Source organism: Corvus hawaiiensis, chromosome 5 (genome assembly GCF_020740725.1).
Source record: "Corvus hawaiiensis isolate bCorHaw1 chromosome 5, bCorHaw1.pri.cur, whole genome shotgun sequence".
Lineage (NCBI taxonomy): Eukaryota > Metazoa > Chordata > Aves > Passeriformes > Corvidae > Corvus > Corvus hawaiiensis.
The window spans coordinates 54,938,004-54,960,424 of record NC_063217.1 but is presented as its reverse complement, the minus strand read 5'-3'; the positions used below and the strand labels follow the sequence as shown (position 1 = coordinate 54,960,424).

Genomic DNA, 22,421 nt, shown 5'->3' with positions numbered 1-22,421 from the left:
TTCGGTTTGTAACCGGGCAGAAACACCAATTTAGTATAGTGGTTTGGTCCAAAACACTCATTACTGTTTATCTTCTGTGGGATAAGAATTAGGAGAAAAGCAAAGCAGGCACCAAACTTGAAAGAATATAAAGAGGTTTATTAACAGACCTAAAAGAAGAAAAAAAAATCATACCACCCCTTCAGAAATTCTTCTCCTCCTCCCACCTTTCTCCCTCCTCCCAGTGACAATGTAGAAAGACAATCCTTGAGATGTTCTGTCTGTTTACCACTTCCATAATAACCTTGTTCAGTCCATTTAGGAAGAGGAGTCTCTCTTGTCCATGCTATGAAAACATTATCACAAGTAGCCAGCCGCCCAGGTTGGTTCTCTGCTCGCATGTGAGTCCCTTCCCCGACTTGCAGCTTTTCCCACAACTGCTTTCGAGGGTCCACTCTTGAATTACTGGGGTATAAATTTAAGGTTGAGCAGTTCAGAAACAAAAGTTCTCTTCACCCATCTCTGGGAGCATTTCATCTCTAAGATCAGAGGCCCTTCTCCTTCCCTGGGAGCAAAGGGTCCTCTTCATCTTCATCTTTAGGACTATTTCTGGGAGCATCTCTAGGAAGTGAGGTTTCCTCCTTTCCCATTTGGAGCAAAAGTCTTCATCGCTTCCATCTCTCCCTGTTCAAACTTCTCATGAAATTACAGCTGTGTCAGCATCTGCCTATCTCAGCGCAGGTGCTTTTGCTCAAGTACAAGTTGAACGCTCCACCCCCCATGCCTTCATGAAATTACAATGGATACTCTGATACATCATAGCTTCACAACAGAATTTCATCTTTAAGCATCTCCTCTTTCTTCTCCCTCAGGTTTTCAGCTCTTCACAGCACTAAAAGGGTTAATCTCACCTAGGCCTTGCAGCTGGAATGTGGCTTATCGCTGTTGGGCAGCTTCAGCTGAATCTTGGCCGAACTGGAGAGGGGGAGCTGCCCATCTGCCCATAGCAGGGCTGTGGTGGGGGGTTCCACGGCTGGAACAGGTCCATCAGCTCCAGGATGGCCGTGGCCCGGCCTGGCCTGGCCCAAGCAAGGCCTGGCCTGGCCCGCTGGCCCCCACACGGGGCCCGCAGCCACCTGTGCCAGCGCCGGAAATGAGAGAGAGCTTGGGGGGGAGTTTGCCTATTCTTAAATGTGGATAACAGAGGCGGCCACAACTTTAAGTGGCTTAGAGAATTGTCCATATTCAAACTGGCCAGCTGATAGGTTCTGTTAGGTCCCAGAGGAAGCTGTAAGCACCCCTTTGCAAGAACATCACTTCTGGGACTATGCTTGCTAACCCATGACACTTCCTCAGGGTTATTGAATTTTGTATCATAGACTATATATGTGTTTTTTCCCCTCATCCTCTCTCTGCCCAGCATTTTCTGCCCTTTCTCAAACACACTTTGCCCAAGGCACCACCATTCTGGCTGAGGGGCTCAGCTGTGCCCTGCAGTGTGTTGGTTGGCGCTTCACTGCCTTCTCCTTTGCTTTCTCCCATGGAAATTTCACTTTATTATTAATCTGAAAATAAAGTAAGGTCAATCCCTGCATGCAGGGGTGCAACAAGCCCTTTACACTTCACAGTGGTGTAGCCTTCTTAGCTAGAATAAAATTTATTGCCTGGTAGTAAAAAGCATAAAACCTGGGGATTGCTGAGTCAAAGGTGAATGTTCCCTAATTAAATTCCAGAATGCAGTGTAATCTTTACTGCTGCTTTATTAGTAATGCATTATTATAAGACTGAAGATGGAAAATAGTGTACATTGTGTAAAGTGGCCATTACACAGCACAGAATAACTGGGGCTTCTGTTTCTTCTTCCGAGGTTTTCTGAACAAGATCATTACAGAATATTGATTAGTCATAAGAATTGCAGTGTTTCTCGTTACTACTTGACTGCGCAAAATTAAGAAAATAGCAAAATAAATTTCTGTAAGTTATAATCTGTCTTGTTGTTCCCTTGAAAATACAGAGGTGGTGTTTCAGTCTTTCCCCTTTTAACAGAGTTAAAGTAGAAATTTGATTGTTGCTTTTCACAGAGCTCTATGAGCTCCAAGCTGTCAGTTTTGAACAAGTTTGGATCCAGATGTGATTTTGACTCCCATAAGTTTTTAGGTTCACAGCTTTACTGTTTAAAATAGAGTAAAACCATATACAAACTCTGTCATTAGAATCCATGTTTTCTTTCGAGGACTGTTGGCTGTGCTACTGTACAATTGTCTTATCAACAGAATAAGACACTTTGTATACTTGCTGAGAAAGAAATGGGCTGAAAATATTCTATGGTGGTATCAGAAAAGAATCTTAAAGTATTATCTGCAATTCAATGTGCAGTATAATGCTGACTAAATTAATATTTCGTAAAGCAGTTTAATGACATTTTAATTATATTTCAAAAAATAAGATATCATATGGTTTTGCAGTTTGTCATGGGAGTGCTGCCACATTTATTTGTCTGCATTTTTCCTTTTTCCAATGTTTTGTTACTATTTCCAGCATCTTGTAGTCTGAGCAGTTTCAGAGTAAAATTTCTTGCATTAAATCACTTGACAGTTTTAATGCCAATAAATGTTGTGTCTTCAAGAGGGAAAAGGGTGAATTTTGATTCTTGTCTGTAAGAGAGCGTGTTGAACACAGGGAACTGGTTATAAACCACAGCAATCTGAACAACTCCCCATCCCTTGTAATGTGGGTGACAAAGAATCTCAGTGGCTAAGATTGGCATTATTCAGACATGGCATATTTGCAGTCCTAGGACAAGCAGCTCTTTTTAGCTTTAACAGAACCTCTGAAGTGGGTAGGTGTCCCTTCCTTGAGAGCATAAACAAGAGGTTTAGCATCCGAAATATCTAGACATGTCTAATTTTAAAGATATGATGATATCCCAACTCCCCCTGCATTGCATCCTAAAGATTTAATGTGTTCTTTATGGAACTGTTTTTCCATATAAAACATGGTGAACTGACTGCCATGTGTGGTAGAATTGGAGAACTGTGACAATTTTCAGTGATCTGACAATCCCAAATTTATACTGGGAGTACAATAGATTTTTTTATTCTAAGTTATAGACAGTCTTTTCCGGTTCCTTTTCCTGTGATGAAGGAGGAGTTAAAAACAAAGACCACAGAATTACAGCAACCCACTGATGTTCTCACCCAAAGACTAGTGAAATAAAATGAAGTTTTTGCCATTTTTTTCAGTGAGGACTGAATTAGCTTGAATCTGAGGAAGCAGCTTCCGGAATAAAGTTAATAAAAATGAAATAGCTTTCTGTTAAAAAATAATTTGCTTCCTTTTCTTTTTTTCTTTATCAAAATACCAGGAAAAAAAATAATGTAGAATACCCTCTTTGCTTAAAGACTCCCTAGTATCTACTCTTCAAACAGAATTTTAATACACCATTACATTTTATTGTGACTTTTCAGAAAACTAAATACCATGATCTATCTTTCAAAAAGGGTCAGCTGGAGTTACACAGACTTAACTGAAATTGTAAAAGGTCCTGTGTATTTCCTCCAGACATTTTTTAGCAAAGCTCAAACCTCAATCATTAGACAAATGTTTTGAAGTTTTTCTCCTTTTCTGTAATTAGTTTTAGTGGGGATATTATTGAAATTCAGCCAGGTGTTCTGCTGCTTGGTAATGGTGCATTTTGGCAAGACTACTGGAGTTAATTTGAAAGGAGGAATGATGTTTTGGTTATTTCCATTTAAGCACTCAGTCTTACATGGGATGTATCACTCATGCTCAGAGTAGCATTATGAGGTCCTCTTTAAAAATGTGTAACATATTAATATAGTATTAAGGAGCTTTCTTTCCAGCAGGGTTCTAATGTGCTACCCCTGCACACTAAAACATTCAGAAGTAAATTCCAATTATTAAGGGCCCTAATTCAGAGCTCTCTAGAGTTAGTGGGTTAATTTGTAAATTCCTTGGTAAGAAACCACTGAGTTATATCATTTAAGGGCTGAACTGAAGCCCTTAAAATTTTTATATAATTGCACCTGGGAATATAAATTAGATTCTTTCTACATAATTTTTAAAGTTAATAGTTAGCAGTCCTGGGGAGGAAGGCCAGAAGTTACCCTTTTCAGCCAGGAAAGCAATCCTGAGTGAGTGAGGAGACACTAAAAGAAAGGCAGGGGGAGGAAATTAAAAAAAAAAATAAATAAAAAATTGAAAAAAAAAAGAAAAAAAAGAAAGTGGAAAAAAAAGAGGAATATAAAAAAGACTAGAAATTTGAAGTAGGATTAAAGATGTTTTTAACAAATATGTTCAGACCACTGAGGGAGGTATACGCTGGATTCAGAGGGCTTCATTTTAAGCCTCAAGCAAGGTTTTCAAAAAATTCATAGCTTAAACTTGTGGCATTAAAATAAATCTGCTGGATTGTTTTGAAAACAATATGTGCAATGGATGGAATGATACATGCATGGAATACATGCACCTCATACATAGCCTCAGGAAACCTTTCCACTACCTTTTGTGCAGAGTTCAGAGACTTGACATAAAAATGAGAAGCAAAGGTTTCTTGTATCATGGCAAATTCTCCATTCCAGTGTTTGAGCTTCCATTGTAATGGAGAAAGTGGGAAGTGAAGGTGGATTTCCCCTTTGTGTTCTTGCTTAAAAGCTCAATAACTAGGATTGTGTCCTTAATGGTCTTAAAAACATACTGAAAATATGTCCTTAAAATATACTCTGATAGCAATATCTTCCTCTAAAAATCTGATCATACACATTTCACCATATACATAACAAAGAAGAAAAGCAATTTCTTCCTTCTCAGTTATCTGGTCTATAAAGCCAGGGACAACAAGTTCTCACTTGATACTTCTGGGAGTTGCTAGATCTAATATTTCCTGTTACTCAGAAGATATCAGAAAGGGGAAAAAACCAACCAACCAACCAAAAGAGCCTTTTAAGTGTATTCCTTAAAGCCCCAAACCTTCAGTAAGAGTCATGTAGGTGTATGCTCAGATCCACTGAGCAAGTGCTCTTTGTAAGTAGCTGGCACAAGTGCATACAAAAGACTTAAATAGTAGTGAAGTTCTATTTTAGCAACAAAATGTTCTGGAGACCTTACAAGGGCTCTGTATAAAACAGAGAGTTTAACCTGAAAGCTACAGCTGCCATTTGTCTTCTGTACAGCTTTATATCACCATCTGCAGTCATTTGTCTAAATTCAGGATCTTCTCCCAGAAATCTGTAAAGAAAATAAAAGTTTCATTATGAAAAAGGCTTTGTCTGGGTCATTACATTACTTGGTTATGAGCAGTGTGGATAAGCAAAAACCCTAGTACCTTTACTCTCAAAATGGAAATATCAAAGTAATTCAGTCTCAAAACGTTTGGAAAAGCCTTTTTCAATATATGTAACAGGGCATAGAAGTGGTGCTCATTTATTTATCCTGTATTGAATAGTGTGTCTGAGAATAGCATTAATGGTGATAAAAAATAATCTGATAAAGAATCTGTCACATTTTAAAAATAAGAAAATGCCTGCTAGACCAGAACAGATGGACTTCGGGTGTTGCAGGATAAGAGTGCATTAAGAATTTCACTATTTCTTCTGTAAGAACAAATTGTGAACCTATTATTTGCTCTGTGTAAAAGCAGGTACTTTTTACAAGCAGCGAAGGTGTAAGAACCATGTTCTTCTGGACTGGAATCCAGAATGCCTGAGTCAGTTCTGGGGTTGAAAGATTCTTGTGTAAAATTAGAAAATCCTCCTCTGTTTGTCGTGTGCCTATTAGCTGCTATTTCATCCTTTTGTCCCTTGACTGACATCAGAATGATTGCATTAATATTTGTGAAGTGATCATATAGCGGAGGACATAGTTGTTGTATGAGTGGACAAGTTAAAATGAGGGAAGTGTTAAATGAAAAAGAATTACTTAAGCTGAACTTCTGAAAGATGAAACACTCAAGTACTTTATCCCTGGCATCATCCTTCAACTGGCACTTCCACAATATGGACAGGAATGCTTTACATCCTCCTATGACCAGTAGGCTTTCACAGCAGCATTTACTGAATCATTTTATCTCCCAAATTTAGTAATAAATTTTTGTCTCTACAGCTTCTTTTCAAAACCTGGGAAATATACATACATTGTAGTTTTGCAGATAGCTTTTTAAAATGTCATCCTACAGAACAATATATTCTGTCTGGTTTTAAACAAATCTGATCTCAGAGTGGAAATCAATTGATAGCTAGTGCTTTAAGATGATGTAATATAACCCCTGCAAATCCCATGTAAATCTGTTTATTCCAATGCAATTTTTATTAATAATTTACATCCTAGAAAAAATAATGAAGGGCTCTGTATATATTTTAGGCTTTGATTTGGTTTTTGCCATCATTTACTTGAAGACATGACATTTACCATGATGATGGCTATCATTTAATGGCCTACTAGGAAGTAAGATAGTTGGATGTTTATGGCTTTTTCCTACTGAAGCAGTGAATATGCAGCTCCGTAACAGCAAAATCAAGTTAGATGGTGCTCTTGGGAAATTCCAGAGCTGGTGACTCCCACTGATGTCACATAGAGAAAAGTTCAGGCATTCCTAGTAGATTGTATGCTAATTATAGGTGAATTCTGGTTCTTACAAATTATCAGGGGAAGACAAGGAAATGAGGTATGAGAACAAAATAATTTAGGGAAAGTTTAACCAGTACTTGCAGCTGCTTCCATGCCTGGACAAACCAGAACTAGGAACAAGTCTCGGAGAGGAATGTGGCAGATCCAGTAGCCATGCAGGCTGGATGGAGGTGGCAGTGGCATAGGACTAGGAGTAGGAAGGTTGTAGTTATGCACAGGGAAAACTCTGGCACTGGAGGTGGCTGGGATGCTTTATAATGCCCTGTGTCTACAGGAGTCTTCCTTCCCTTCAGGGACAAATGCCACTGGTGCATCACAGCACAACAGAGGCAGAAGTGTTCTGCATCTGACAGCAGAGCTCAGGCAGGGGAGGGGATGGAACCCCACCAAACTGTTTTGCATAACACGCTTTCACTTGCAACATCACTGCCCTCTCATTAAAACAAAACAAAACAAACAAACAAACAAAAAAAAACCACCAAAAATCAAATCAAACAAACAAACTCAAAAAACCCCCACACCTTCGTCTCCCTCTTCGTCTTAAGCTGGTTGCTCTGGCTGCTTTTCTTGTGTGACTAGAAAGCATTTGATCAGTGAACTGTTCTGATTGAAAAATAACTTTCCACATAGTGATTTGAAAGATGTAGTTTTCAGGCATGCCAGCTTCCTTATTTAATTCACTGCATAGCCACTCAAACCCTGACCCTGGCACAAGGGAATTAGCAGGGATGGCTGCAGAAAGGTAAACAGTAAAGATGGCAAAGGTGCAAAACTTAGTGTAGTGGGGTAAGTTTTGCACACACAGGGTTCTGCCCCATATTGGCTAGCAAAGCAGTGATTGTTTTAGTTGCTGTAATTTTAAAAGGTGTGGTTCTCAAGAGAAATATCCTGTAGAGAACCCAAAGTCCCCAGGGCAAAAGTTTAAATAATGCTGTGTGGATGCTATACACTTCTTGAGGTGATTCCTTACAATGTAGACATCCTTTTACAGCCTCATGTTTGAGAACAAAGCAGTAATGACCACAGTTAATCACAGCAAATAAAGCCTGAGCAGAGGCACAGCTGCTAAATATGGGGCATTTCTGAAACAGGCTTTGGAATGCTCTGCATGTGTCGGAATTCACACGCAGAGCTTTGGCAAGATAGGGAAATTAGGGGCTTTTTTTAATGCCACACCTCTATAAATTATTTCATTCTCATACCTCATTTCCGTGTCTTCCCCTGAGAATTTGTAAGAACCAGGATTCACCTATAATTAGCACACTCTACTAAGAATGCCTAGTTAAAGACTTTGCTGACACAGTACAAATGGGAAGCTGCATATATTTTTCTTTTATGTGTCTTTTTCAAATCAAGCATTTTGCATGCTAAAAAGTCAAGCTGTTGTTGCTTTCTACCAGTAATAGCCATAAATGTTAAGAATAAAGTGAAAATAGCTTAGCAAATTACCATATATTTCTTTCCCAAGAGAATGAAATAACATGTAATAGGTATTGTTTATGGCATTGTAGACTAGTTAGATTTAGTGTGCTTTTTATTTCACATCTACACTTGCTATATATATATATTTATTTATATTTATATTTATATTTATATTTATAATGGTCTAATTCAGCCAGTACATCATTTCAGCATTTCTAGTAGCATTATAGAAAATATTACCTGTGCAATGTGACCTGACCTGTTCTTACAATTCTTGTGGGTGAGAGATTCATTGTTTTTTTCACTAGGGTAAAGGGTTTTTTTCCTTTCTGCATTTTGATATCTCTGTGAGTTCTTTCCTTGTCTGCATTTGTGAGATTTGTTCTAGGCAATATTGTTTGAACACTATTTAATGTTAAAAGCTCCAAGAAGGAAGTAAAATATTTTTATTAAGCAGAATCTTAAATAACAATCAGTAATATTTTTTCTGTGTAAATATCTACTAAACATAGAAAGAGAAGTTTGTACTGTAGGTGTCATTTTTATTTTATTTTTCTTTATGTAAACATGCAAGTCGGCTTGATCTTGTTTTAGGGTGATATTGTGATATTTAAATTTTACTAAAATAAAGCTTGGTGACTGTTACCAGGTGAAAAAAAAAGAAAAATAAAATATTATATGTCCTTATTAGAGCTTTCAGGAGGATGTGTTTTAATATTAATGAAAACTTACAGTTGGTCATTTTGGTTATAGATTCTCATAAGGGTGTGTGTTGAACTTACAGCATAAATTTTGATAAATCCACCATTAAGATTTCAAAGCCATTGTGCTCCTATCTTGAAATCAAATTTGTTAAATGCAGACTATTTTTCAATTAGGTAATTTCTGAAGTGAGGGGAGAACCTACGTTTCTGCTATTGAGAAACAATTTCATTTTTTCATTGGCATGGGATGGATTTTCCTTCACATATAAAGATTTGTATTCACATACACCTTCACCATTCCTCTTCAGGTACTGAGAATGCTTTTCTTTCTCCATAGCAGCTGCTTATTATTTACTTTCCTACACATGCTTTTCTGAATTTAAAGGGAAGCAGTCTGAAAAGTTAAGATCCCCATTTCAATTCAAATCCAGTTTGCAAAGGAGTCAGTCTGAGGGGTTTTTTGCAACACAGTTTACTCCATATATCACTGCAGCTCATGAAAAGATTTCAAGTGCCTGTGTGTTTCCCACATTTCAAGAGAGGGTAGTTCATGGAAAGGGAATCAGAGAGTGTCATGTCCCTGGTCAAGCTTGCAGACAGAGCACGTATCCAGCTTTGATAGACTGCTCCTCTTCTGGCAGGGTTGTTCAAATTCTTTGGAGCTCGGGGCAGGAGCAGTTCTCTGCACTGCAGCCTGGCACTCAAGCACATTCAACATTTTCTGTTGTCAGTATTCGACGTGCTGTCACTGTGACTGTTGGACAGATTGACTTTTGGCATAGAAGCAACTGCAAGCTGCAAGTTCTTCTTCCTTGTAGCTATGCCTCCAGGAAAATGAGGAAATGGAAAAAGAGAGGGACAAGGAAGAGAAAGATGAAACAGGGGTGCTTCTTGAACCTGAGTTTTCCCAAAGCAGCAATGTACTGTGCACTACAGGATAACTGGTTGGGGTGGCTGGGCTGTGTTGCAAGTTTGGGGTAATCAGGTTTGGTGTAGAGCCAAAAAAGGAAATGCATTTCATTTCCTTCCCTAGCACTATGCAGGCAGATGTCAGCATGGGAGTTTGTGTGCTGAGAAGTGTGTAATTATTCCTACATGGAAAGCCAGGAGTCGGCTGTTAACCTGTTTGGCCTGTGGAGGTGAGCTGTTGAGACTGCTCTGACAGGGTGACTGTGAGCTGTTTATTGCATGTGGCAGGTACCAGTTGGTGGGTGTCCTACTGCTTGCCAGAATTCCTGAGGTTACTCGTGGCTCTCCATGCAGTTGCTCAGCCAGTTGGAGGGAAATGCAATCTTGGGACTATCCTGGCAGCCATAAATTAGGTATATGTTAGGACAAATACGCTGGGTTGGGTTCCAATGTGCTCCAATGCCCCAAAACTTGATTCGTCATATTTACTTCTGGTTGATAGGAAAGTGTTTGCGAATTGGGGTTTTCAAAACTTCTACTTGATATTCCTACGAGTAGACAAGATAAGGGTGCTTTTTCAGCACACCTAATAGTATAGTCATCAGTGTATTTGTTTTTACTCCAGGACACCCTGCTTAATCAATCTCTCTTTCCACAGCTGGGGAAGGATTTTACTTTGGGACCAGAGCAAAGAACTGTCAAACTAGTGCCTAATCATCTTCCAGATCACAATAGAGATTGTGTTTAAGAGACTGAAAGGTAGATGACACGCACTAGCTGAACTTCTGGAGGCAGCAGAGTGGGTGTGTGCCCTGAATTATAGAGTATTCCCTGTTTCCTGCAAGGTTTACACAAGTGAGGGGAGCAATTTGCCAATGGCTGAGAGGCAGAAATCCAGAGGTGAGACAGGCAGCTTGTAAGACATTCCATCCCAAATAATTAGTTCTGCATGGTAAGCATAGCCTACACAAACTGCTTCGAGTTGGGATATTCTGGGAGTTGTTCGTGTGTGCTTTATAGGTTTTTAGGAGTTGGTGGATGTCAGTCAAATGGGAGACTATCTTTTGTCAGTCCTCAGGGTGGGTGTGAGTGTGTGCGTGCACATTGTCCTCCTTCATGGATTTCAGACATTGCTTATCTTTTATCTCGCACTCTACAGCTAATTGGAGTGTCTGGGATGTTGTCGTAGACAGCTTTGTTGTCTGTGTACAAGGTTTTCTTGTCCTGCTTGTTGCTTCCTGAGTTGAAGCACAGATTTGGCCATACTGGCTAAATTTTTTGCTGTATCAGCTAAATTTTTGTCCAGTTTAAGTGTTGTTGGTACCTCTCAACCAGAAGCCTGGTTCACTGCCTGTGGATTACATTAAATGGATGCTTTGTAGGTAAGCAGCCATTTAAAAAATGTGCTGTTTTGGCTGGTGAGGGAAAACAGTGAGAAATTGAGGAATTCAGCTTCAAATACTTGGAAGGGATTTCAGTTTGCAGCAGAAAGTCTGATGGTCAGGTCAGAGATCTCTCTAGAGAGTGTTTTGAGAGCTATTTGTTGCTTGAATGGCTTGACCGCAAGCCATGCAGGTCATGCCACTTAAACTGGCAAAAGGACTCACCCCTTGGAAAAGTTTGTGTTCCCTGCCAGATTTAGCTGTAAACTCTTCTGGTCTTCTTTAGGACTGATGCACTGGTCCAGCATACTTCAGAGCTTCAGCCCTGGTGATAGTGGTGAGCAAATCATCTATTACTTTTTGTTTTTTTCAAGTGAGAAACTGACATTATGGGCTGCAAAGAAAAGAAAGTGTAACCTTTTACAGAGAAAGGGTATGCTGTAACAGGCAGTAGGTAAGTGCCTTCCTATGTGCTTTATTACAGAAAGTTGTAGGTATAATATGAAATACAATCTTGCTAACTTTCCCTAGGCTAGGCATAGGAATAGAGAAGCAGAAACCAGTAGAAGTATTCCAGTATTTTTGCCAAAGTTTTTGATGTCGGTTCTCCTAGAAGGAAAGGCAAAAAATGAAATTTCAATTAATGTTTGTTTATGGTTTTGTTTTCTTTTGTTCATTTTCCCATTTTAAGTTTGTGTAATATAGTTTTGCTGAAGAAAATAAGAGGCTTTTATCTGAATATTTTGAAATAACTGCCCTTCTTTTTTCCCCTTCATATTTCCAGGGAAGTAAGATAGAAGGGAAGGTTACTTTTCTAAGTAACATGATCTTGGTGCTATAGGTTTTGGGGTTCTTTTAAGTTTTGGGTTTTTTCTCATTTGAAGGCTGTATTGGGCTCCTCATGGTCATGCATCCTATATAATCATGCATGTAAGAGAATAAGGCCTTCAAATCTGAATTCTTCAAATTAAATCATCAATAGACTACTTAAATAACCAAAACTTTCTCCAGACAGGCTTAGCTCCAAATCCAACCAGCACTTTCTCCAAGAATTGTGTATTCCTAAATGTCTTAGACATTTGTCCCCTCTGCTCTGTAGACACACTATCTCCTAGTGGAAGTTTTGTCAGCAGCAATATGCCTACTTTTTCTTTTTCAAATACTAATGTAGGATTTGTCACCAGAATGTAGCAACATTTCCAGTAAGGACCTAGATAGCATTGTTATAAAAATATTTTAGTGGATTAAGAAGAAATAAAATGCATTCTCCATTACTTTTAGTTTTCTAAATTATGCTGTAATTCCACCCCCTCTTCTGGATTACCTGATTTCACCAAGAGAAATCTGTGGCTCCTACTGCAGAGAAGGGCAAACAAGATGTTATGGTGGCATTTTCTGGCCTTAAAATACATGAAATATATAAAATAGCTTTACGTTGTTAGAGTTAATTTTCCTGGACACTGAGCAGTGTATCTCATCATGAATGCTGTCCTGCATTAGCTGTGTTAAAGAGAGCTGAGCTGAATGGACCCTTAGAGAGGTAGAGTAAAAATGCTATGAAATATTTTTCTCCTTTTGTGTAAGCTGCTAGCGTAGGCAGAAAGAGGTTATTTCATGTACTTATCTGATGGGTTATCTCACCTATGTGAAACCTGGTTTCTCTGAAAGTACACAGTAAAGGGAAATTTCTATCTCCACCAACTGTACACAATATAGAAATGTAAGGAGATAAGGTTTTGGATATTTTTAGAGCATAATGGATTGATGACAGCCAGCATGGCTTTGCTAAGGGCAAATTGCGCCTGACAAATCTGGTGGCCTTCTGTGACGGGGTTACAGGTGGATTACGAAAGAGCAAGTGATATAATCTACCTGGGCTTGTGCAAAGAATCTCACACCGTCCCACGTGACATCCTTGTCTCTGAACTGGAGAAACATGGATGTGATGGATAGACTCCTGAGTGGATAAGGAGTTGGCTGGATGGTCACACTCAAAGAGTTGTGGTCAATGGCTCAGTGTCCAGGTGGAGCCCAGTGACAATTGGTGACCTCAGGGGTCGGTGTTGGGACCAGCCCTGTTTAACATCACTGTTGGTGATGGACAGTGGGGTGGGGAGCACCCTCAGCAAGCTTGCTGATGACACCAACCTGTGTGGTGTGGTTGACACGCTGGAGGGAAGGGATGGTGTCCAGAGGGACCTGGACAGGCTGGAGGGGTGGGCCCACGGGAACCTCAGGAGTTCAAGGCCAAGTGCAAGGTGCTGCAAGTGGGTCAGGGCAATCCAAAACACAAACACAGGCTGGGCAGAGAATGGATGAGGAGAAGGATTCAGGGGTGCTGGTGAATAAGCTTGATGTGACCCGGCAATGTGCACTCGCATCTCAGAAACCAAACCTGCTGGGCTGCACCAAAAGCAGTGGTCAGCAGGTCAAGGGGGTTGATTCTGCACCCCTACTCTGCACTCGTGGGACCCCACCTGGAGTATTGCATCCAGCTGTGAGGTCCCCAACCTCACAGGAAGAATATGGACCTCTTGGAGCATGTCCAGAGATGATCAGAGAGGTGGAGCACCTCTCCTCTGAAAACAGGCTGAGAGAGCTGAGACTGTTCATCTTGGAGAAAGGAACACTCTGGAGACACCTGACAGCTCGTTCCCATATTTAAAGGGGGCTTAGAGAAAGAGAAAGGGTGACTTTTTGCATGGAAATACAGTGACAGGGCAAGGAGGAATGGTTTTAAAGTAAAAGAGGATAGATTTAGACTAGATATTGGGAAGAAATTTTTACTCAGAGGGTAGTGAAGGACTGGAACAGATGGCCCAGAGAAGCTGGGGATCCTCCATCCCTGAAGTGTTGAGGACTAGGTTGGATGGGTCTTTGAGCAACCTGGTCTAGTGGAAGGTGTCCCTGGCTGTGGCAGGAGGGTTGGAACAAGGTGATGTTTAATGTCCCTTCCAACCCAAACCATTCTATGGCTCTGTGATTATATCATTCAAGTGCAAACACTGTTTTGTTAAAGCAACTTCTCTTTCATGTAAATCAGTTGTATGGATTCCTTGTGGAGGTCACATTTCCTTTACAACTACTTACACCCCTTGTCTGGGAGTCCCTTTCCTCTCTCTGACAGGATTTTCTTGCTGTAAATATATTTGATACTGACAGATGGAGATTAGAGAACAGAATTTATATGAGCCAATTCCATACCAACAAAGCCAAAACATTCTTGGGTCACTGATTTAAAAAAAAAAAAAGGTAGAGATATTCCCTATTCCAAGAGAATCTTATTTGTAATTTTGCTATTTCTGAGATTGTCAGTGCCTTTAAAAAAACTAGGCATGGAGTGATTCACACAACATAAATTTGTAACCATCATAGATAGTAAGATCTTTGAAGATAATATTTGAAGGGAAATTTTCTATTATGAGTGAAGTTTAATTCACTGAGTGATGGCCTATGATGCAAACTTCATACAGGATTTTTTCCTGACTGAATCCTACAGTGGGGAGTCAGTATCTTTCTGGAATAGTAATGCTTTATCCTCTCATAGGAGTCTATTTTTTCATTTTGTTCAAAACACTAAACCCAACAAGTTAAGCCTAGAGACTGATTGTAGTTATGTTACAATCTTTTGGCCTAACCAGAAAAAAAGGCCTAATTATGAAAATTTACTTTTAGGATAAAAAAATCTGACTACTCTGTGATATTTCATTCGTAAAACAGGTGCCCTCATATCTAGATATTAAAATAAAAAGAATATTTTTTCTTTCCCTTCAAAAATATCTTGGTCTCAGTAATCTCATCATAAAAATAAAAAGTCACGTCAATTTAAGGGCAATTAGGATTTCTTTTCTTGCCATCAGGATAAAATTTGCCCTTTGCATTAGTCTGCTGATTTCTCCTTTGCAGACTGTATATTGACCTGAGGGACAGCATTGCTGATTAATATGACAGTAAGTGATCATCGTTTGCCAATGTATGCAATTTCCCCCACTGTACTTATAAGTTCAGCCCTTACTGCTTTCAACAATAAGGATGCTAATTTATGGAACTCATTTATGGAAATTTAATAGAAGGATTTTTTATTGTTGTTAAATAATGTAATGAAAAAAGATGAGTGTTGGCTAAGTACAATCCATCTGGGGTTTTGTATGTTCTTTTATGAAAAAGCAAGCAGTGCTTATTTCAGAAGGCAGACATTCATTAGAAATCTGATTTATGGCATTCACTAATTGAAAGGTAGACGAGAAAGTCCTGAACTCAAAGTTAAGTATATATGATTAAGTATATATGATAAGTATATATGTGTGATACAAAAAATATACAGAGACACAATAGATTTGAGACCCTATAATATGCCCAGCTATTAAAGCAAATCTCTCACATGCCAAAGTATTAAAATTCTTATCCTGAACATAACACCTGTAAATATAATATCTATAGTTTTACTTTCTTTTCCTAAAAGTATTTTTCAGATAAAGAGCAATATAGGATATAAGCAACCATACACTGCATATTAAAATCTTTCTGAGACTACCACAACAGCCACTAAGGCTGCTGTGTCCTGGTGTATTATCTAAGGGAATACATCATCATATGAATTTCATTTTATATATGGAATTTCTGGTATGCTGGGAAATCATGTTAGGTGATATTAGATTAAGAAAATAAATAATAGTATAATTGGAAACTTAGTAGAGACTAAGCATGTATGAGTAGCTGTCCAAGGTACTTGCCACCTGCAAGTCAGTTTTAATTCAGATGATCTAGAAAAATCGGGTTTTGGTGACCACATGTCAGGCCTGAGGCTGGAAACGGGCTTCACAGCTTTCAGACAGCTGGTCGTCAATAAAATAGGTAAGGCAGAAGGCAGAGATCCTTGAACAACTTCTTATGTCTACATGGCACATGAAATGCTGAACAGAAATACTGGCTTGGCTTGCAAAGCCAGAACTCCCTGTCAGCATAGCAATAAATGTCAGCTGAGTAGCACATGCTTTCAGAAGGGCTAATTAGCACTTGTGCAGGTTTCCTGCTTGTAATTCCGGAGCAAACTCCCTTAGTGTTTCCTCAGGACCTTTGTGTCTTACTTCACTGCCCACATTGCACTAACTGTGGTCTTTTGAAGTGATCCTTGTGTTCCCGTGGATCCACTTCTCCTTTCCTATCAGTTCATTTTGCATCAGTTATGCAAAAGAGGACCTTGGCTGTATACACCTCTAGCTTTCTAGATGACTGTAGCTAAAAGTGTTGCCCAAGTGGCCCTAATTTCTTGGGTTGCACAGAGATAGTGAGACCCAAAGTGCTGGGTGAACATGGGGCTTATCCAGTCTCCTGGAATGCACCCTGGGGGGTCCCAGGGCAAGTTTGACTTGAGCATCTTACTCTAGGCTCTGCTGCCTGTAACCAACAGTGGAGCCTGTGTGTAAAAAGAGCTTAATGAAGAGATCTTCCTCATCATGGCTGCAATAGCTGTGTCTGCCCAAAGAATCAGAGGGGATACAAGATCAGGAAAAAAAGAGGCTACAGGCTTCAGTAGAGGCAGAGGTGTTATGAGAATTGCTGGAGATAGGGGAGCTAGTATTTGCTAAAGACAGGATGTTTAGGTTAGGGATTTAACAGATTTTTTAAATGTGTGTAAAAGTCTATTGCATCTTTTTTACCATTTTTTTCTCCAACTACAACATAAGAAACTTTTCTGTTTTGACTTTCTGATCTTGGGGAAGACTTAGATGCAGACTGAGAAATACTTGTTATCTCACATAGAATATCCTGCTGTTTGGTAGTTCTGTCATTGAAGGATTCACACTATTTAGTAGCTTTCATTTTCATAAGTGTTTTTGCAGTTGTTTAGAGTTTTAAGCCATAGGGTGTAACAAGGCGTATTCAGTATCATCTAAATGAACTTTGTAGTACTTTTGAAGAATGTGATTAACAGCTTCAAAGTTCCAATTGTTTTATTTGGAAGGTGTGGCAAACAGCTGTAAAATGCAAAATTTTCTCTTAGCTTTACTAATGAGAAAAATCTTCCAGTTACTTCCATTTCCTTGAAATGCAATATTGAGAATGCAGACCAGTGATTTACTGTTACTAGAAATTAATGGGAAATTCTTTGCTGTTTTCTTCCTGCTTTATAAAATAGTATTGCATCCTTTTGCACCTTGTTGCCTTAACTGTGTGTTATTACTCAGATAAATAAAATTTGTCAAGGATAATTCCATGTTGTGAGAAGATGAAGATCTTATTTAAGCACTCAGTCTGTTACTTATTGCATTGTAGCATCACTACCATAAAATTCCTTTAGGACATTAACTCACCACTATAGTTAACTTTTATTCAATTTGCCTGGTTGTTTAAATGGCCTCATGGCAAAGAGGCAGCATTTTAGTATCTCATAATTTTTGCTTTCAGTAAAGAAATGAAAGGCAGAAAGAAAAATGTTTGTGATTTATGTTGACTGCATTCATTTTATAAAGGACAACAGTAGAGTTGACACATTGATCAGCAGCTGGTCCTTACCCATAACCTCTTGATACAAGTCCATGCCTTATTTTGCCACGCTGGACTTTATTTCTTTCATTTGTCCCATGTTGCCAGAAGGCAGCATCAGATGTTCAATAGATGCAGGTCTGGATTGTAAAAGCTACTCTCTCAGTCCAGGTGCTACTGAAATCAGTAAGAGTGAGTGATTTTTAAGAGACTTGAATGAAGAACAATTACCTGCTGCAGCTAAATTACATTTTGTGATGGATCATCTCTAGGCTGGAAGCTGGTAAGCGCAAAAGTGAGGAGGTGTAGAAATTAAGAAGCTGACATAGTGACAGATGTAGCATATCAAAGCACTGAGTTAACCTGTGTTTTGGTAAATTAGATCTGCACTTATATAAACTGTCAGAACTGCAAAAGGCATCTGAAGGTGTATAAATTCAAAAGCATCACGAAAGGCTTCATCTTTTCCAACCTTAAAAGAAATATAGAGCTATAGCACCTTGTTTTGTGTCTGGACTCCTTTATGTTGCTTTGTATTTTATGAATTCTGGGCTAGGCTGCAAATGGAGACAGTTCTGCGGAAGGTGCTGCAATCCAGCTGAGACCTGACAAGGGCCAAGGGAGCCGTGCTGGGCTGTGTAGTAAATATTACATTGGGGAACACATTTTACATTCCTCGTGTATCTGCAAACACAAAGTAATTAAGCAGTAGAAAACATGACGGAATCCAGAAAGTCTTCAGGTTTCTGTCAGAATAATTGCTCTCTATAGTGTGCTTCCATTAACACCTCTGAAAGTGTAAAATCCTTTGGGGTGGTAAAACCATGTTCTTCAAATGCACCATTGTTTGGTTGTCAGGGTGCATCAGGTACACTGATGAGAGTGTGTTTTGTTTGGTTTTATTCTCTATGTTGGCTGTCGGAATGATGTATTTAAGAAAGTTGCTGTACTTGGAAGAATTACATTATAGGTGTCTAAGACTCCCAAATGCCTATGGGCACAGACATCTTAAAAATCTGCACCCTTTTTGGGGTGTTTTTGTAATTCATGTCTTTTCCTGTCATTTTTTATTAGTACTTTATCACCAGACAGTTGGAAACAATATTCATTTTCAAATGTCCTGCAGCAGTGTTGTCTTGTTGTTAACTCTTGTCATATTTCACTCATTGTCTTTGAAAATGGAAAGTGATGAATGGCTGCAGTGTTTTGTTTATAACGTTTCCTTCTGGAGCTTTCTATAAAAGTAGTACATTTTCATTACTTTATGCTGAGTTGTTGAAGCATTACTATATGAGTTGGGTTTTTTTCTTAATATAAGAAAAAGTTGCTAGACTTCCAATTGCAAAAAATGAACCCTCAAAAAAAATTAGGGAAAGAATATTTTAAGAATATTAACTTTCCCATTTTGGTTCAATCCTAATTTACTGTGGAATAATCAAACGTAAAGTATTTCGAACTTTTTCACATTTATGTACCTTAAAGCACAAGTGATCGTGATACAAACTTACAAAAATTTTACAGCCAATCAGATTTTAATAAAATATTTTTTTTCCTTTTGAGAAATAGACTCAAGCATGAAGGCATGCACTTCTTGTGAGTATGTTTAATATGAGCAGGAAATTCAAATCCAGATGTTTTCTTAAGGGTTAAGACATATTTGAAACAACAAAGGGGGCCTTTTCTTTCCTCTGCACGTATTTAAAATGGGCTACTTTTGAAAGAAATTTCAGAACCCCATTTGCATCCTAATTGCAACCCATTTCCTGGGTCCACAGTTAGGCAGACTATAGAGTGGCACTGGGGATTTCTGGGGCAGGGAAATTGTTGGTTCTAGCTAAGCTACTGAAAAATAAAAGGGAAAAAGATGAATGGATTTTTTGCTTCAGCAGTCACCAGCTGGCAGATCGGCTCCTTGGAGCTCCGCCAAGCAGCAGTTTACAGCAGCCCTGCAGCTGCTCTAGGCTGGGCTGGAGCACGACTGGCACGAAGCCACCTTCAGCTTTGGACAAGGACTCAGCCTTCAAATTGGCCAACAGATGCGTTGGGATTGTGGCTTTGCTCGCTCGTGTCTAATGTTCAGAGAATGTGGTTGGTACCTGAAAGTTCAGCACTGAAAGTTTTGCATTAATCATTTGCAGGAAGATAAGGAGAAATAGGTTAAAAATAAATGTTTAAGTTTGTCCAAAGTCGGTTTGATTTGGGGTTCTTTTTGGTATGGCATGTGTGGCTTTTGTGCATCTCATTCTGGGATGTTTTTCTTATTCTGACCAGTTCATGAGGATCCTAAATAACTGTAAAATGGACCAGCAAGAAAACTTGGTTGCACTGCATTCTTTCAAGCAAAATTATCTGAATTCATCAAAAGAACAATTAATTAATTTCAACTCTGTAGGTTGCAATCTTTATAACAATGCTAGAATCACACCAAAAAAAAAACCAAAGTTGCATGAAAATCAAAGCAGCATTGGACTTTTTATTGACAATATTTTGGAGAGAGAATAATGTTATTGGGATGAGGAGAGGGGAGAGGATTTCATGTGGATTTTGACTCCCATCTGACAACCGTTCTCTCTTTTCCTGATTAGAAGCTATTCTTCAGTAATTTGTCATAGATAACAACAGTAGTATTGGGTTTTGGCAGTGTTTCTGTTAAAATCTCTGCTCATTTGATGCGTAACTATGCATCTGATAGAATGAGTCTGTCTTTCCTTGCTAACCATCCTATTATCTTATTGCTGGGGACGGGGCCAAAACAATTTCTTAAAATTCTGATGGCATAGTCTGAATTTCTACTGATGTTTTAAAATGTAGGTAAGTTAGCTCTTAATTTGTCGCCACCTGGTATTTGTTTAATTATTCAATAGGAGGGGAATTTCAGCAAGTTACAGCTTCACAAAACTAAGACCTTCCCTAACCACATATATATTATTAAATATTTATTCATACATACACACACATTGTCTCCCCCCCCCATCAGCCAGCAACCAGAAGCGAATATTTCCCAGACCTATAAACGCAGCATTTATTTTCTAAATTGAAAATATTTCATGTGAAATATAACCTTGATAAGGAAGAGGAAAGAAACACCCCAGTGCTACAGTCATAACAGTGTTTCATCAGGTTAAAAAAGCAATATTAAAAAAATCTAGGTGACAATAATCAGCTGCACTTAGACATAATTTTGCATTAAAAAATCATGAAACTATTGTGGACAACTAGATGAACACGAATGAACAATTTCATGCTGTTGCCAAATAAAATTACTAACCTCCTACTGGAGTAATTAATAAGAAGCAGATGAAGAAGTCCTTCATAGGATTAATAGTGTTTGTTCTGCTTTGTAATGGTGGGGGATTACCTTGAGTACTGTACTCCTGAGCCTTCTAATTCAAGAAAAAAACAGTGGAATTACTAAAGGGAATCTGTAAAGAAGACAAGTGTGAATGACTCAGAGTCTAGCAGATGAGACCGGTGAGAAAAGATCAATGTGTTAGTTTTTTATTCTAGAGCAGAGAGGATGAAGGCGTTGCTTGACAGCCATTCTTTGAAGACATAAACAGGTATTCAAGATCAAACAATAATTCTTTCTTCATTTTCATGAGAGAGAGAAAAAGAATGATCTTGAAGCCGGAAAGGTACGGTTTAGACATTAGGAAGACCTTTTCTAAAAGTAAAGGTAATAGGGTGAAAAAATCTTAGTGGAGAAGGCTGTACAGATTACATTGATGAAGGTCCTTAAGAGATGGTTAAGGACCATAAATCTCCAGAGGGATAAACTGGAGTTAACCAGAAGTTCAGGTTAACTTCATGGAGGTCCCACCATGAAGTTCCTCTAAGGTTCTGTATCGATCTTTAGGGTTTCAAAGATATAGGGTGACATATGGTAACTCTGGAAACATTCCTTACAATAAATGCATGGATTTTTGACGGGGCATTAAATTGGACTCTCTTGTCCCAGTAGGAAGATTATATTTACTGACATGGAAATAAATAATAAATAAAAAAATGAGAAGCGTTTGAACTTACAGACAGGTCCTCCCAAGAAGGATACGCTAGGAATTACATGGAATTTCATTTCAACACCTATGTGCTGTAGGTGTAAAAACTTGAAGTAATGTTTTTCTGAAGTGTTCTACTCCCATTTATGAATCTGGGTGCAATCAGCACTGAATAAAGTGGGGAAAAATGATGTTTCAGTACTAATAATTTTTTTAAAAATATCATCTCTGATGCCTTAAATGCACTGCAATCCTTGTACTCAAACCTGCACATGGCTCTGCATGGAATCATGACCATTAGCCTGCCTGCACTAAAAAAAGGATTTAAGCTGTGAATACTGACTGTATCATTCTTCTGTGTTGCCTAAAATAGAAATGCATGTGAAGTGATACAATTCATTCTGATACAATCTATCTGAGTTTCCTGTGGAATCATGGAAACATCCTGAAATATTTTTAGCCAAGTACTGTTGTAAGGCTTGGTAATATTTTTTATTCTCTCAGCTTTGTTCTGCAACGTCAGAGCCCATATGTCAATGTAAATGTCAAGAAGCTGCTCCTATGTCCTTTCAGAGTTCTGTTGCAGAAAACCTGTAAGGAGCCAAATTGGACTTTGGTTTCAAATTAACCAGTTGCTTTAGCCATTACCTGGGAAGATGTACCATCATCTCCTCCCCAGTCAGGTGTTCTAGAGACAGTATGAACCATTGCACCAGGTACACACTGAAAGTCTGCAGTGATCTGATTTGCCATGCACAGATAAATTACCATCATTTCAACAAAATCAGGTGCATGCATGCTTGCACAGCATCAGAAGTTGGTAACATGCTTACATTATGTTTTTTCCAGGCAGCATGAAATAAAATTTTTGTTCTTCTCTGGCAGAGAATTTTGGC

At 38.8% G+C, this 22,421-nt stretch overlaps 1 protein-coding gene across 4 annotated transcripts in view; it reads left to right on the top strand.

Annotated features, from left to right (window-relative positions):
• Positions 1-22,421, top strand: part of CCSER1 (coiled-coil serine rich protein 1) — a 626,451-nt gene that overhangs the window by 594,667 nt on the left and 9,363 nt on the right. The gene's annotated exons all lie outside the window — the stretch shown is intronic.